Source organism: Nuphar pumila, chromosome 12, assembly GCF_984573655.1.
Source record: "Nuphar pumila chromosome 12, dmNupPumi1.hap1.1, whole genome shotgun sequence".
Lineage (NCBI taxonomy): Eukaryota > Viridiplantae > Streptophyta > Magnoliopsida > Nymphaeales > Nymphaeaceae > Nuphar > Nuphar pumila.
Genome location: NC_143260.1, coordinates 30,195,564 through 30,214,409, shown reverse-complemented (window position 1 = coordinate 30,214,409; position 18,846 = coordinate 30,195,564). Strand labels below are relative to the sequence as shown.

General features: G+C 37.9%; 2 pseudogenes across 2 annotated transcripts; both read right to left on the bottom strand.

Annotated features, from left to right (window-relative positions):
* Positions 1–245: 245 nt before the first annotated feature.
* Positions 246–1,865, bottom strand: LOC149820491 (chaperone protein dnaJ 49 pseudogene; annotated as a pseudogene). The gene is made up of 2 exons (XR_016426604.1): positions 1,766–1,865; positions 246–1,486 (listed from the first exon to the last, which is right to left on the bottom strand). The product of XR_016426604.1 is annotated as a chaperone protein dnaJ 49 pseudogene (transcript).
* A 12,363-nt stretch (positions 1,866–14,228) lies between these two features.
* On the bottom strand, positions 14,229–16,256 carry LOC149820490 (putative sugar phosphate/phosphate translocator At5g25400 pseudogene; annotated as a pseudogene). Its single transcript, XR_016426570.1, has one exon. The product of XR_016426570.1 is annotated as a putative sugar phosphate/phosphate translocator At5g25400 pseudogene (transcript).
* Positions 16,257–18,846: the final 2,590 nt, after the last annotated feature.

The following is an 18,846-nucleotide window of genomic DNA, read 5'->3' as shown; positions in this document are numbered from 1 at the left end:
CAATATTCACTCTCTCTCGAAATGGAATCTCCAATACATTTTGCTAAGAAAATCGAGATAGACAACTTGGTGAAAGCATTATTTGCAACACTGAACAATGTTCCGTACAAAAGCAGCATGAAAGTGGTAAAAGCTTGAAATACTTCTCAAATCATAAAGTTTCTGTTTGAACAGAAAGGGTGCCTTTTTCTATCGCCCACAAAGGATCAATGATAACACCGCAAACCATGCCAGAAAAGATCGTGTAGCAGAAAGACAAAATGCAGCGTCATTTTAATAACAATGAAGGATACCAAGTTTCTTCACAAGAAACACAGGGCAATTGACACATAATAGTAAAGCTACCCTCTAATATCGACCAGATTAATCGCAAGAAACAAGACGTACAGCATCAAACAGTCTCAAATTTCTTGAGCATGTCGCAGTGCGGCGTCTGGTATGAAAAACCCCACTGGAGACGCTGCAGCTCAGCCCGGCAATTGCTTGTGAGTATCGAAAAATATTCTCTTTCAATGCGATCCTCGAGCCTGGCGCGCTCGGAGCTATCCTGAGGATAGTCTCGGTGGAACGCCTCAGACTTGACAAAATATGGAACCCCCTTCGGGGTGTCCAGTCGATGTATATAAGGATGAGAGCGCTGCAGAGAGTAGACGGGGTCGGATGATGACAGATAATTCAAGACCAGCAAGAGTATCACAGGGAGAACCTGAGCCAGAACCCTGAGGTTAAACCCTCCTGCGCTCTGAGCTTCGGTGTGATGGCTCGGCCCTCTACCGGTCCGGAACCTGTACACGCCGAAGGGGGTGCCTGCCTGAGGCATGCCAAAGAAGAAATTCCGGAAGATCTCCTCCGCGTCGATGTCTGCATCGTAGAATCCGTTGAAATGGTGGGATCTAGCCGATGGGCGGTCATATACCTGCTCCTCCGTCCCCAATAGATCATATTTCTTCCGGCTCTCCTCATTGCTGAGGCACTGGAACGCCTTAGAGACGGCCTTGAACGCCTCTTCGGCGCCGGGAGCCTTGTTCTTGTCGGGATGAACCTTGAGCGACAGCTTCCGATAGGCCTTGCGAATGTCCTCGACGGAGCATCCCTTCTCCACGCCCAGGATCTCGTAGTAATCCTTCTGTTTCTTGATTTGCCTCACAATCGCAACCTGATCCTCGGTGTACGGCTTCGACGAAGACCCATTTGCGGAAACTCCAGGAGACCCAGGGGGAGGATGCCCCGAATGGGTCGACGAGGAAGGCGTGGCAGCGGGCGAAGAAGAATCCGGCTGCGATGGCGGGTTACCGTCATCGGCGGCGAAGGAAGCAAGGAGATCGTCGACGTCCAACGTCGGGTCGAGCCGGCGGGCTTTGCTGATGAACTTCTGGGCCCGAGCGCGGTCGCCGGAGTCGAGGGCTTCCCGGCCGATCCTCAGGCACTTCCGAGCTTCATCCTTGTTCCCATCCATGGTCTGTTTGAGAAGGACACAACTCCCGCCCTAAAAACAAATCCAGACCAATCAAGAAAACCCAACACCATAAACAAAATCCCCCAAATTTTAGAGATCGGGAAACCCTCAGATACTCAATATCAGGCAGAAGAAAACAAACCCAAAAATTTACCGGCAAAATTCAAGAAAAAAAAAGAAAGAAAAATAAAACTTGCATAGAAAGGCTCAGAAACCCCAAAGAAAGAGAAAAAGAAGAGATCCCCAAAACCGAAAATCAGGAAAGGCAGCTCGCAATCAAAACCCTAGAGAGAGAGAGAGAGAGATTACCTGATGATGAGAAAACGAGGGAGGGGGGGTTGGAGTCGGGAAAATGCCTTCGCTAATTGGGGGTGTCGAGTCGGAAGCGTGTTTCCCCCCACCTCGGGTCAGAAGGAGAAAAGAAGTCTGCCTTTGTTGGTATTAGTAGTGAAACTGCGAGTCAGACTTCGGAAACCTCACTTTTCCAGGTCGAGTCGGTATCCGAACCCGGTCAAACCAAGAGGCGAAACACAGAGACACGAAGACAATGACACCAGATACGTTGATTGTGTGTACATTTTTTTATTTTAACAAGTAGAGTCTCCTTGAGCTCCCAAAACAGAGCCCGTATCATTTCCCCCCGCCTTCCCCCAACGGGGCCAATTGACTGCACCCACAGGAAGGTGTAGAACAGGTCTTGTCAGGTGCGAAGGTGTTATGTACAAGTAGAGTTTTTGTTTCGAGTCTCTTAATTTGTTTTTTTCAACTTTTATTTTTTATTTATTTTAGTGTTTGTCTCTGGCCTCCCGAATACCACTGCTTCATAAGGGCTTGTTTGATGCCTCGATCAAGCTTGGACAAAATGAATGAATATAATCATGTTCTATGTTCTGTCTATTTTGTAACAACTGTACTCATCCAATGTTTGTTTTGATTGTACTCGCCCGCTGTGTTAGTTATATCCAACATTTGTTTTACGTTGTGTGAACAGCATGGACTCGCGTGAAAAAACTCCAAAGTCAAGAAAGAAAATGCAATCAAAGGCCAAGAATCACGAAATTGAAAGACAAACCTCAAAATTTATAGAAAAAAAACGAGAAAAACATGAAGATCTGACAGTCTAACCTCCACTACCAACTCGAAGAGAAGCAAAACAGCAAACCACCACCGATTTTCACAAATTTAGGCTTCGCTGCCGCAACAACGAAGAAATCACCAAAAAATTGGCAAAGATCTACGAGCTCAGCAACTTGAAGCCTCAAAATTTGCTGTGGAAACTAGAAGAACCCGAAGATCACACAAGCGAGAGGCAGAAAGCAAGCGCAAGCGAGGGATTGAGGATGATCGGGCGTGTTTCGTCAGGAGACAGGCGGAATCGTCTCCTCTGGCCTGTTTTGGGAGGCAGAAAAATCTGAAGAAATCCTGCGAGGGATTGATGACGATCGGGAGGCAGGAAGCGAGGGAGGAGGGATCGCCGGAGGAGACAAATGAGCCCAGAGAGTCGTCAAGCGACCATCCGGGAGGGATGCATAGGAAGAGAAATGCCAGAGGATGGAGGAGCTTAACCATGTTGTAGTTGTTCAGAGGGAGGTCCATGGCAAGTGGCTGGCCGCTTTCTTGTGGCCCATCAATGGCATCGGGGAATGAACCAAATACCCTTTCGGTGCACCTTCCCAGGCTTTCTACGGAATGTCATTGCATCATATTTGCAGGGCACTTTCCTGGGATTTGATAATCACACTAAAGGAATGGAGCATTGTGTGTTCGCTCGCATTTGTGTCTCCATTACGTTAGATTTTCACTACTGACATTATGATTCCCGAGAAATAATTTATGAACAACGCATTAAATATTGCGCCACATGTGGTTCCACTCACTGATCATGCAGCGATCTAATGTTGGGTTCGTAAAACCAATCCAACAGAGCACAGTGATCTCTCTCCACCTAAGGACGGATGGACTGAAGTAAAATTAAACCGTCGCCAGAAGGCCACTTCAGTTCGAACATCGAGAGCTCACAGTGGTAACTGTTTCTCGGCCCTGACTGCTGATGATCCTGCAGACTCGCAATACGCAAGTCGCAAAGGAATCAGATTCATTGGGACTTGCTATATTAACTCTGGCATGGAACTGGATCATTCAAATTGTGTGGTTGACAATCAAGCCATGGACGCCAACTACAAGAAGATCAACAGTGTTCTTGGTGACTCCCCATCACTGATGCACCCGACTTCAGTTCCACCATCTCCTTCTTCCGGCCACCAGAAACAGCCTACGTCCGGCGAGCCACAGTCAGTTACAGATTGTAACTGCCCCCCACTCTCTTGCAGCGTAGAACGTGGGGCAGTTGATGCTGCCATGCAAATCGGATGCCACATCAGAACCGGTTGGGACCCACTTCAGCGATACACCTCTCTCCCATATGGAGATGCCACATCAGCGACATGCCTATGCCTAATATGGGAGAGGGTGTTGTGTGTTCTCCCCGGAACACAAATTCGAGTGTTCCGGTGTGTATGGAGGAATATCTTGGGACCCACAATAATTCATATGCCAATGTTGCTCATGATGACTTTATACTAAAATAACATATAAAAAAGGTAGATATGCTTTTGACAGAAATGTTCTTCCGTAAGATAGATATGCGTTGAACGAAAATGTCCTCCCGCTCCCCCTATATAGATTTGCACATTCTGCCTTTGTTTTTAGCTTGTGTTACAACACATGGCCGCATTCTCGTTCCTACCTTGTGTTAGATAGAAAACATTCTCGGGTTCGTTTCTACCTCGTCGAGATAACAATAAATTGAACGACTAGTTCGATCATTGGTGGGCATCATAGAGGAATTTGTCGGCCATCTCTTTTAACAGTCATCTCTTCTTCTTCGTTTTTGTTAGGCGGTATGGAAAAAAACAATGACGCACAAACATTCCAACAAGTGCCATTAAAGTGTGGTGAGTATCTTTTCATGTCATCATGCTATTATTGAAAGACGCATATCATCATGAATATCATTAAGGCATTGTTTTGTTATTGCAGGTAGATTTTATTATTTCGACGGTTGAAAACTTGAAGATATTCATAAGACATTGGGACTTGTTGACAAGAATGCTTGGTTACAAATGCGAGCAAGGGCCTCTACCCTATCCAATATTGTTCATTCACTCAGTATATGCAATGTAACGCAAATCACGGTTGTAGTAACACGTATATCAATTTGTGAGATATTGTTTTGTTTGTTAATATCGATTTGTAATATATTATGTTGAATTGATGTATATTGATTTGTAAGATATTAGGTGTTTTCTAGTAACGATTTGTGAGATATTATTTTGTTTGTTAATATTGATTTATAATATATTATGTTAAATTATTGTATATCGATTTGTAAGATATTAGGTGTTTTCTAGTATCGACATGTGAGATATTGTTTTGTTTGTTAATATCAATTTATAATATATTATGTTGAATTGTTGTATATCGATTTATAAGATATTACATGTTTTATAGTGTCAATTTGGTGATATTTTTTTGTTTATTAATATCAGTTTATAATATATTATGTTGAATTATCGTATATCGATTTGAAAAATATTAAGTGTTTTCTAGTGTCGATTTGTAAAATATTATTTTGTTTGTTAATATCAATTTATAATATATTATGTTGAATTATCGTATATCGATTTATAAGATATTACATGTTTTATAGTGTCGATTTGGTGATATTTTTTTGTTTATTAATATCAGTTTATAATATATTATGTTGAATTATCGTATATCGATTTGAAAAATATTAAGTGTTTTCTAGTGTCGATTTGTAAAATATTATTTTGTTTGTTAATATCGATTCGCAATATATTATGTTGAATTACCGTATATCAATTTTAAGATATTATGTGTTTTCTAGTGTCGATTTATTAGATATTGTTTTGTTTGTTAATATTGATTTGTAATATATTATATTGAATTATCGTATATCAATTTTTAAGATATTATGTATTTTATAGTGTCAATTTGGTAATATTGTTTTGTTTGTTAATATTGATTTGTAATATATTATGTTGAATTGCCATATATCGATTTAAAAGATATTATATATTTTATAGTGTCGATTTGTGAGATATTGTTTTGTTTGTTAATATCGATTTGTAATATATTATGTTGAATTATTGTATATCAATTTGTAAGATATTATGTGTTTTCTAATATCAATTTATGAGATATTGTTTTGGTTGTTAATCTCGATTCGTAATATATTATGTTGAATTTTTGTATATCAATTTGTAAGATATTATGTGTTTTTCAGTGTCGATTTGTAATATATTATGTTGAATTGTTGTAAATTGATTTATAAGACATTATGTGTTTTCTAGTGTCGATTTATGAGATATTATTTTGGTTGTTAATCTTGATTTGTAATATATTATGCTGAATTATCGTATATCGATTTGTAGGATATTATTCTGAATTGTCGTATACCCATTTATAATATATTATGTTGAATTGTCGTATATCAATTTTTAAGATATTATGTGTTTTATAGTGTCGATTTATGAGATATGGTTTTGTTTGTTATTATTTATTTGTAAGATATTATGTTGTTGCTTTGATACTGGGATTCATTCAATCGTTTCTTTGACTTGTTTAACTAATCGGTAGTTGTTATTATATGCATCTTGAATAAATCATAGTAAACGTATGCGCTGGCTAACGCAAATTGATATTTTGCTCATGAGAGTGTTGAGTATATCAACTAGTTGCAGTGAAGATAATGTATCTCAATCGCTGGAAAGTCATGGAGCAACGAACATTCGTACTATCGACGCACCTAAAGAAGTGAATATATGCACTAATGATGCATATGATAAGAAGGGTGAAAGCATTGGATTCACTCTTGACTTGAATATTCCATTCCAGTAGACAAAATGCAATTCGATAATGAGGTAAACGATCATGACAGTGCACTTGACAAAGGTGCAGGCACCTCAAGTCTACATGATAGTACACTTGACTCTGTTCACGTAAAGGAAATGTAGTTTAATAATGAGGAAGCCGCATACAAATTTTATAATGATTATGCCTTAAAACTTGGCTTCAGTGTTAAAAAGTATTCTTGGGCAAAAAATGCACAGGGTATCGTGGTGAAAAAAGCATATGTTTGTTCTAAGCAAGGTTGGAAGAAGTCAAGTGAAAATCCAACAAAGAGCAAGCCAGATTCAAGATGTGGTTGTCCAGCGAGAATGGTTTTAAGAAGACTTCTGAATGAGAAATATGTAGTTCGTATACTTTAATCAATGATCATAACCATGAATTAGCCCATTAATTTATGACTCATATGTTAAGGTCACATCATAAAGTAACTGAAGTGCATGCTGCAATTGCTGATAGCGCCGACATTGCACCAAGAAAGACATATAATTTGTGCGCGCACATAGATGATCGCAAGAATGTATCATTCATACCTATGGATCTAAGAAACCATTTGAGAAGGAAGAGGTTAGACAATATGAAGAATTGAGAAATATGTTCTTTGGTTGATTACCTACAGAAGAATTCAAGCAATAACTCTGGTTTCTTTAGTGCAATGCAACTGGATGAAGATGGGTATGCTGTGAATATGTTTTGGGCAAATTCAAAGTCAAGAGTAGATTATGAATACTTCAATGATGTGCTTATTTTTTATACAACAGTGAAGATTAATACAAAATAGTGGTCATTTGTGCAGTATGTCGGAGTGAACCATCACTCACAGAGTTGCATATTAAGCAGCGATTTTTTGTATGACTAGACCAAGGAAAGCTTTGAGTGGTTGTTCAGAGTATTTACACAGGCAATAAATGGAAAGCACCCTGTAGTTGTACTTACATATGATAATCATGCAATTGTAGCTGCAGTGTCTCATGTATGGTTATATCAACATCATCGCCTATGTTTGTGACATATCTTTCAAAATACAACAAAGAACATAAGATACATTTTTAATCAGAAGACAGGGTTTGCTAAAAAGTTTAGAAAGTGTGTACTTGAGAGCATAGACGAGGTCACTTTTATGTCTGATTGAGAGCAAATGATTTAGATGTACGACCTTGAAGACTATGTATGGTTACAAAATTTATATACAGATAAAGAGAAGTGGGTATTGGCATATGGAAGACAATACTTTTGTGCAAGTATGATAAGTACACAAAGAGCTGAATCTATGCATGTCACACTAAAAAAAATATTGTATTCATGTTTAACAATGTTTGGCTTAATGAAACAATATGAATTATTTGTAGACGATCTTAGACAGAATGAGCTTGAACAAGATATGAAATGCTTCAACATCTGCCATGTAACTTTGGGCATGAAAATATTGACGTGACCTGCAAATCTGCATACACTAACTGTATTTGAATGAATTAAGGAGGTTATACAGTTCATGATTTGCAACATAGAAGGACGTATGCAATATGAGAATATGCATAATACCATATTGTATGGGAGCGCGAAGAGCAACCAAAAAGGAAAAAAGTACATGTTACATACAATGTTGACAACGAAACAGTTGAATATACGTACAAAATGTTTAAATTCAAAGGTGTTTTATGTCGTCATGCATTAATAACACTTAATCAAGCGAAGATACAAGAAATACCTGAGTCATATATAATACAAAGATGGACGATACAAGCAAAGATTGAACTGCTGGATATAAATAATATCAATCCATCTGGTGTTGATGAGAAATGCCACATAGCCTTCCGTTACCAACAACTATGTAGGTCACTTACGCATATTACAGATTTGGCATCGAAAAGCGAAAAAGCCTATGTATGTATGAGAAAAGTGTCAAAAAAATTACTTGAAAAAGTGCAATTAATTCACCATGAGTCCGTTGCAGCTCATGAAGACCAATCTAAGAAAACGAGATCGAACAACGTAGGTAAAAATCACGCTTCACCTGACCCTTATGATAAGTTGCACTGAAGCATCAACATCATCTTCGACAAGTCAGGAGTAAACCTTGTAGATTATGATGAAAATATTCACCTAGTGAAGGGTATCAAAAGAAAACCTGCCTCTGATCGCAGTCATCATAAGACAAAGGGTGCATTGAAATTGGTTTGCAAAAAAATGTTTAAGAAACAACCAAGCCCTCTGCATGAACAGATATGTAATACAATATATTGTTTCTCATGTAAATTATATTACATGCAATTTATCAATATCTAACTTATATAATTTTCAACATGCAGCAATACCCTACAGATGTGAATTACAACATTGAAATCTGCAATCCTCCTGACCTGTTTGAGTGGAACAATGGCATGAGTTTAAAAAGTCTTTTGGTATGTAACAATTTTGGGAGGATGTTTGCATTTCTTGTTAAACTTAATGTAGTGCTTGATATTGCTCTGTTTAATGACAGACTCAGTTTAATTCAAAAGTGAGCAACGCAACACCGAAATCACGTGTGGATTCTTCAGCTACAAAATAGTTATAGTATTTAACTTTCATTAGTGTAAATCGTTGTAATGTTTAGCGTTCTATAATTTTTTGTTGTAAATCGATAATTCTTTATCATAATTCTATAATTCATTGTTGTAAATCTATAATTCTTTGTTGTAATTTTATAATAGAAATCATACTACAAATATCATAAAACTCGACACTAGAAAACACATAATATCTTACAAATTGATATACAACAATCGAGCACAATATACTACAAATCGATATATGGCAAGTCAACATAATAGCTTATAAATCGATATTAACAAACAAAACTATATTTCATAAAAATTGACGCTAAAAACACATAATATCTTACAAATTTATGTATGACAATTCAATATAATAATTTACAAATCGATATTAATAAACAAAACAATATCTCACAAATCGATACTAGAAAACACATAATATCTTATATATCGATATACGACAATTCAGCATAATATATTACAAATTAATATTAACAAACAAAACAATATCTCACAAATCAACACTAGAAAACACCTACTATCCTGCAAATTGATATACGGCAATTCAACATAATATATTACAAATCGATATTAACAAACAAAAAAATATCACCAAATCGATACTATAAAACACACAATATCTTACAAATCGATATACATCAATTCAACATAATATATTACAAATCAATATTAACAAACAAAATAATATCTCACAAACCTGCGTGTTCCAAGAAAATACATAATATATGATTTGTCGTCTCGGTAAGTTTCGTGTAATCATGTATTTTTATGATTTATGAAGTTACAATATCAAACAGATTGATACTAGATCGATACTAGAAAACATATAATATCTTACAAATTAATATACGATAATTCAAAACAATATCTTACAAATCAATATATAACAAACAAAACAACATAAAAAAGGCGAGTTGCGGAGGTAGTTTCGCCTCATTCATTTGCTCAAGAAAAGAGAAGGTGTGCTAACAAAAGCAGTAATCAGACTGACATTAAGAAGCCAAAGATTGAACTCGCTGATGAACCTTTCCCTATTTCATCAATTAATGACCCTGAAGTTCCCATTTTTAAGAAAGCTGATAAGAATTTTCACTTCTCTTTGGCTTGATAACTTGTAAATCGATATACGACAATTTAGCATAATATCTTTCAAATTGATATACGGCAATTCAACATAATATATTACAAATCAATATTAACAACCAAAACAATATCACAAAAATTGACACTAGAAAATACATAATAGCTTACAAATCGATATACGACAATTCAACATAATAATTTACAAATCGATATTAACAAACAAAATAATATCTCATAAATCGACACTAGAAAATACATAATTACAACAAAGAATGATAGAATTACAACATAGAATTATCGAGATACATAAATCACATATGTTTATTCACTAGCACTTGACGATTCAGATGAACATATAAATTGTCTCTTTGTTTTGCCTTGGTAGAGTCTCTTTATTCGGTAGTCTCTTCATTCCCTTGATCTTATTAAACCCACTCATAATCATCTCAACCAGTGACCCAATTTGTCTCATCAAATTCTGCACATCCTTTCGTAACTCCTTATTCTTCCTCTCCAGCATGACTAACCTTTTGTCGGATGATACATTCTCCTTTAAGAGTTGTGTTTGCTCCTTATCGTGTATTGTAATAGAAGAAATAACAGGAAGTGCCAAAAGAACATAATGGACGTTACGTCTATGCTAGAAGACAACATGCTCAGGGACAAAAATGTCCTTACTTTCAGGTTGCTTCTTCTCAATCTGTCGATTTCGATGCATGGGTTGCTAATATTGTTTGAAATAGTTGGGGCCATATTATCGTTCTTTATAATCATATGGTATGGCACAAATACCTCATTTGTTCCCGCTATCCAATTTTATAATCATAAGGACATCAAAATTTGTTATGCTAAGCAATGCCTAGGAAATGGGTAACCCCACTCCTTACTTGAATTTGGATGTCCTGTCAAACACAACGAGATGCCCTCAGATAAAAATGCAATGTAGCCACCATATCAAAAAGAAATGCTTAGCAGTAAAACCAATACACTGAATTTATGTGTCAACCAATAGATAATTTGAGAAAAGAAATATCAAATGTAGGAATAAGTCCATTAGAAAATATGGGAAGATGCCCCTTAATGAAAATAATATATGAGAAAGACAGACACAGATTTTCAAAGCTCCCTCCATCACAGAGCCCAAGTTTGTGATTCTGTTCAACTGGCAATTTATGCTCTTACATCCCCACATTCCAGGTTACCATCAACAAGTCTAAATTGGAACCTTCCAAACTACATGATCACTGAGTCTATATTCCAATTGTATGGAAATGGTTGTCATGGTCCAAATCATGGAACCTGATTTGCCCATCTTCCATGTTTCATATTGCAGGAAACACTCAGCTTGAATACACTCCATACATAAAATCTGATGCATACCTGATCTAAGTTTTTCCAAATCCCAACTTGTAAAACTCAAGGCATAAATGTAGAAAAAGCAAAATGAAAAAGGAGCACAACCAAATAGATAAAAGTGGGCAAGGTTTTAAAAGAAACATCAATTGTATTTCTCCAAAGAAAATTTATACTCTAACAGGCATAGAGAACCTACGGGTGGTACACAATGAAAATGGCATTGAACATATTTTTCATATTTTAGTATATGTTGAAATATTTTAGAACATAACTTGAAAAGATGTGTTGAAGTAGATCCATCTTTCTCATCTTCTTAGTTAAAAAGACCACCCTCCAATAGAACCAGATTGAAAAACCAAGTTCACCAACCCTTTAATCAAACTACGGTCATTTCAGTAAACAAAAGTAACCGTAAAAAGAGGAAGAGTAAAGTAATTAAAAATACAAAAGAAAAGTAATACATCATAACAGATCCAGCATACCATTTAACAAATTGGAATATAATGTCCCACAATCGTTTCTTGGAGTTCAGTTGGTTGGATGTGCACTGCAAATGTTGTATCATACTATAAGAAGTGTTACAATCAGCTCCCAGATATCATTGCTTTTATGTGTTAAAATCATTATTGGCCATTAAACTATTTTTACTAAGGTAAAGACACCTAATCTGCTACATAGGATAGTGGATATAGATTCAAAGGCTGACAGAATTCTGAATCAAATTTGATGAACTTAATACATAATTTTTAATTTTGCCATATAGGCTTCGGAGATCCACAGAGCGTGATGTGATCGATAGCACCAAAAGAAACAGTTCCAAAAATAAAATATTGTTCGGTAAATGTTTTCTGCTAACAGTTTGTGGGAACCATGTGAATAGCAAATCTTGAAGCATACTTGTCATAAAGCAAAACCAGTGATATTAGCATAGAATCTTGTTGACAAGCAAAACATATGAAATGAGGCTATACATTTTTTTTTTAAATTCCCATGATTAGACCAGTTTTGTTCCCATCGAACAAAGTACAGCTCATGAACTCGATATACTACTGTTAACTAGGAAACTCAACCAAGTCTGAACTAGGTAAATTGAAGGATTACCCCAGTTCAAGTTCAGGAAGTCCATTACCTTAACAATAGTTTCCTGCAAGGCTTGAGACTTGGATTAAAGGCTTGATCAGATCTAAGAATAAACAGCAATCCAGGTCAAATAAGTTAATGGAATATAGTAGGGCTCCTATAGGTGTAATAAGAACACAATCCATATATATGATGCAATTCAAAATGACAAAAAATAACAATCCAATCTGCAAATCCGCACAATTACAAGTCAACTTCTCACACTGAATGATCTAAATGAGTTCCAGTAAATTGTTTAAATTGTAGTTTCATACACCTTGCTATGTCATATAAACAGGCGGCAAGGGTCACCTAGTTTGTCACAGGAAAAACAGAATAGACATGGAGTCAACTCTAGGTTCTTGAGTGCACCTTGGCCTATTCGCTTCTTGTGTGTTCCAACAAATTACATGCAAGTGTTTAAGCTCGACAATTTTGCACTTGCTTAGAAAAATAAGTAACAACAAGCAAACAATGAGAGGACATGGAATTATGGATGAGTAACCATAATGAGTAAAGATTAAACTTGAACTGGTAATAAAAATAAAATGATTAAACTTGAATTGCATCCATGGAGTTAAACATAAAACCCACAAATGCAAGAGATGGTTACTCAGTTCCAACAATGATCTCATCAAACACTACGTCTGTGCAAAATGATGAGTTTTTACTAATGCTGTAATACAAGAGATAGTAAAGAGATCCATTCATATTAGAGTGGTAGACGTGGTTTTGAAAGCAAAGCCTCAAACAAGACCCCATAAAGTTTCTAATATTAATGAAAGAATCAAATCATACACTGTTAACAATGATTTTTGAAACAACAAAAGAACAATACTGCAACTTCAGACAACAAATAATCTAAATGGCATGCATACATATTTATTTACATTGTAGTGTCATATCTGTCGCTCTTTATAGAATTGGCACACGTACTCTGCTTGTCATGTTAAAACCATAGTTACCAGAAGCTTCATGCTACATGGGGAAACTCATTTTCCTGGAAGCTTACTTCGGAAAGGGGAAACTCTCTGATTCCCTGAAAGAAGCTTCATGCTACATGGGGAAACTCGTTTTCCTGGAAGCTCACTTCATTTCTTATATCAATTCCCTTTCACTTCTCACTTCCCACTCACTACCTCACTTATGCTTTTCACATTAGAAAATTATAATTTTTTTATAACAAGCTTGCATATCGGTTTTAAATTGTTTTATATGTGTTCACATCATTTCTTATTTTCTTTTGCCCACGCTTCATATTGCTTTCTATGTATTTCCTTTATATTTTTTCATGCAATTGTATAATAGTTTCATAACCATATCCTGCTTCCCGCTTCATACTAATTTTTAACACTTGCTTCCCCGCATCTACTTCACATGTCGCTTCTCGTATCCATTTTGTTTCCTGGTAACTATGGTTAAAACACAGTCACCATGCGTTTGATCTCTAGATCCATGAGTGCACCTTGGATCCATTGATTCCTATACAATCCAACTAATTGCATACAATTGTTTATGTGAACGATTCTGCACTTGATTAGAAGAAGAATAACAATAAATAAAACGGAGTCTATTGCCAGAATGTGGAACTATGGATATGTAACCATAACGGTTTGGGACCAGCGAGGACTACACCCATAAAAATACCACAAAAGATACATCAGCAGTGTTCAACAATGAAATCATCAGTTCCACATGTATGCAAAAGGATAAAGAAGAAAAAGAACAATTATTTAATGCAAAATATATTCCAATAGATGGTAAACAGATCTATTTGTATCAGAGTAGACATAGTCTCAGCACAGCCTCAAACAGGCTTCTACAAAGTTTCTATCATTGCTATTAAAATGAAAAGGAAACAACAACAGAAAAATTGAAGCAAGAAATGTTTGACGCAAGAATTTCAATAACCAGTCTACTGGAAAATAAAGATGGAGGGGACCAGATCACTCTTCAAATAATAATATGAGACCACCATCATAACAAATCCGGCTGCCAAAACATATCGATCGATGCAGAAGCAACCTCCCCCATTTTCGTATTCAAATCCGGAGAACTAAGCCCGCCAGTTCGTGATTATCAGCCAAACAATTAACCAATGAATCCCGCACAAATCATGATCAAGATCTTCATCGTCTTCTTTATCAAACATTTGTGCCAAAAACTACGAATAGATACTGCGAATTTACCGATCTTACTACCATAATCCAGAGAAGAAATTAAGACTAAACCACCAAATTCTGCTCTCCTAGACCATTAAAATTATAAATACCCAAAATAATAAGAAGAACAAAGAAAATGAGAAGAAAAAGGTGAAAGGAGAATTGCTGCATCCATTCAATCCGATTGAAGAGATACCACGACCTCAAGCCTGTGAATCGGTCTTCCTGCCGCCCCCAATGGCATCGCTGCTCTCCCTCTCAGACCTCTGCTCCATCAGCAATCCCGACTCCTCGTCTGCCTGTGCGGATTTCTTCTGCGCCTCCTTCATCTTGAGGGCCTGCAGCTTGGAGTGGTTGTAGTATGCGACGCCGAGGAACGCGAGGCCGTAGCCGATGAGGTTGACGGTGGTGACGGCGTCGCGGATGACGGACCAGGAGAAGGCGATGAGGAGCCAGTCCTTGACGACGCCGGCGACGTTCATGGTAAGAGCGGAGGTCTTGCCGATGAGGAGGAAGACGGCGAGGTTGAGGGCAAATGCGCAGAGGGAGTTGGTTCCGAAGATGAAGTAGTCGAAGTGGAAGCTGGAGGTCTCGCGGAGGACGGGAAGCTCGACGAAGATCCAGGGGACGAGGAGGAAGCCGAGGCAGCAGGGGGCGACGTAATAGAGGGAGGTGATGGGGTTGAGGGTGATGCCCTTGGCGGTGAGGAGGATCTGGATGAGGACGAGCCTGGTGGCCTCGAAGGCGACGGCGGCGAGCTGGAGGAGGACGCCCCAGAGGTCGAAGCGAGCCTCGCCGTAGGCGGCGACGGCGACGCCGGCGGAGATGGCGAGCATGTTGAGCATAACCTCGGACTTGAAGGGCTCGCGCTTGAAGGATACGCCGAGGGAGTAGACGGCGACGGGCATGAGGGCCTTGAGCATCTGGATGAAAGAGACGGAGAGGTAGATGTAGGCGGAGTTGGAGAACCACAGGGACAGAGAATAGAGGGCACCGATCGGGAGGACGGAGGACACGTAGAGCTCGCGGGTCATGCCGATGGGCTCGACTAGGCGGAGGACGCGGACCAGGAGGACGGCCAGGGTCGAGCAGAAGAGCATGTGGATCAGGGTCAGGCTGATGGGAAAAGGCCAGTTGTAGAGCTTCCGGTCCAGGATGTACTTGTTGTAGACGATCACCGTGAAGCTCAGGAAGATCCAGATCCCCACGTAGGCGTAGCTCAGCAGGATCTTCTTCAGCACGCTCTCGTTGATCGATCCGCCCTTCCCCATCTTTTTTTTTTTTCTTCCTTCCTTCCTTTAGGCTTCAGATACCCTCCTTCCTCTCTCTTTTCCTTCTCTTCTCTTCTCTTTCTTCCTCCTCGCTATCTATGCTTCATGCTCTTCTCTTCTCTTCTCCTCCCCTCTCTGCAAATCTGGGGATCGAATGTGGAAAATGGGATCTGGGTTTGGGAATTGGGGAGGATTTCTGATGATGGTTTTGGTGAAATGCATGAAGATCGGGGGTCGCAGAGAAGGACAGATCGATCGGTTTGTGGGGGAGGAAGAAAGATATTTGGGAGAGAGTAGACGGGCGCGGCGCAAAGGCAGGAGGCAAGTAACGTAAGTCGAGGGGTGAAGTGAATTACAATTGAATGCTTGGAGTCCGCGTACCGGAAGTGTGGAGCGATGAGCGACACATGGACACGAAGAAAATGAAGCCTAAATAACACGACACGGGGTAAGCTGGAGTGTCTCTGTCGTGAGGGAATATGCGAGTCGGGTAGGGGATTCGGCGGTTTATTTAATGGGTGGGGGCAAGAGGACAAAGGAGGTAGGCCCGAGTCATGATGAGGTTGGCGGCCCCCACGCGCTTCAAGTCCAAAACTTCGGATCCTTGTTTCGTGACATTCACAGATCTTCGTTCTCGGATTTTCACGATAATTTAAATTTTGTTTTTTTTTTCGAAAATCTCGAGAAATACCGGTATATTTATATGTGAGGAATATATAAGGAAATAATAAAAATATCTATAAATTACAGAAATTGCATTAAGAACATGATACTATTGCGATGAAAACGTGATATTTTCAAGTAATCTATTTTTTGAAGGATTGTATCCGTTTTGAAAAACTCGGGATAAAATCATTAGACTGAAAAACCGACTGATGTCTGTTGCCATCATTCACAAAGCTCCGCTTGAATCTTTAAAAACAAAAAGGAAATATCGTGCTTATATATTTTTTGAGAGAAATGATTAAAACACACACACACACAAAAAAAAAAAAACATATTTTTCAAGAAAACTCAATAATAGATCGAATTTGATCAGATCTCGAGTTCGGACCATCTTGATTCCTGAATCTGAACCTTGTAGTTCTTATACCCCTAACTTATTTGCTAAGAAAAATCACATATGGAAGCCTTTTTCTTATCACATTTTGTCAAATTAAAAATTAAATCGCCCATCTATAGTGTTTGTCAGTTTTTTAAAGTATTTTTTATGTCTTTTTTAATGCAACACGTTTTAGATCATGTATTCAGTACATTGCCAATTTTCTTTTATTTGGCATATTGTGAAAATAGACACACACAAAAAAAAAAGTGTCCAAACATGGACAGCGACCTCACGTTTTATTCAGCTTTTCAAAGATGAAAGTTTTGTAATTTTTAGCTGTTTTGGATCTGGACACCCTTATGTATTTAGCAGTTCCGGATCCCAACTGTTTACATTCTGCCTGTTTGTGCTAAAAAAATGACAGCTGTTTTATGCCACCTGCCTACTTACCAAAGTTTTCAAATATTTTATTCACAGTTTTCTGTCCACTTTGAATGTTTCCTCATCGTTATAGAATTAGATATCATCTAAGTTATTTACCTATGTTGGCCATTTTTCAAACTTATGTATTTAGGTTCATTATAATATGGTCTAAGAATACTTAAAGCGAGCCAACATCCACTGAAGGGTTCACCTTCCTTAATACTTGCATATCAGACCCAGTGGGTTTGAATCTGGATCCAAATCTGACATGCTGCTATCGCATCCTGATCCAGGTCCGACTAATCCTACCAAAAGCAAAGTCATGCCACGGTCCTATAAGGATAACCTAATCCAAACCCCAACAAGACCCAGTAAAAATAATAGTTTGAATCTATAGTTGCAAAATCTTAATAAGGGCTCAAAAGATAGATCCAGATCTGGGTGTGAATGTCATAAACCATCGGTGCTCTATATGCTAATTGGACTTTATGTCTGACCCGAATAGTTAAATGAACCTAATGGATCCTCGTTTATGCCCAAAGCCCAATTTTAAACTATGTTTTGGGTGTCGTCTATATGGTACCTAAAGAGTTGCTTAGTTTAAAGCATATTGGGCAAACTAATAACTTGGGATAAAAATTAATTGAGCCTTAACTTGCAACACAATGGGCCAAATCAAACGACTCAAACAACTTAGTTTTTTTTCTTTTTCTAAAAATAACAATATTGTAAAAAATACCAAACTATTCAAAAAACTAAAAAATCATATTTAAAAATATCAAAACAGAATTACAGAAATAAAAGAAAATAAAGCAAGAAAGTTTTGCATGGCACCAAGGAGGGGGCTTCTTCAGAAGCATTACAACACAGCCCACAGAGCTAAATGACCAAAGATCAAATGATACGTGATTCTAGCTTACCAATCTTGCCTCATTTGGCAAGATCGTATGCTTTGTTGTAACTGTTGATATATATCCCTATTATGTATGATTTGTTATAACTGTTGATATCCATACTCAAATAAAAGTGTGAATTAATTTTACGCAAACCAGCTTCTTTATGGTATCAGATTCATACATCATCGCCTCATACTACTTGTTCTCTCGCTTTTGCTAATCGTTGGAAGGCAACTGTTTTATCAACACCTCTTCACTGTCATTGGCATAACGCAGCCAGTCGTGCAACATCCTACTCATTCTGCATAACCAGGAGAGCAAAGGATTGATCTCTCTGCATAGAGTCAAAGTTGTATGCATCTGCCGCAAAGCAGAGCCAAAATTCTTTAAGGTCTGAAAAGTAGATCAAGCTATCGAAGTCAGGTCGAGCAAGTCATTGGCATTTAGTGTGTCGGTTCTTGAGCAAAGGTCTGATTCATCTGATCATACGAATCTTGATCGATCATGGCAGCAGAGGTACCAAGCAAGAAATCCATGTCTTTTATATC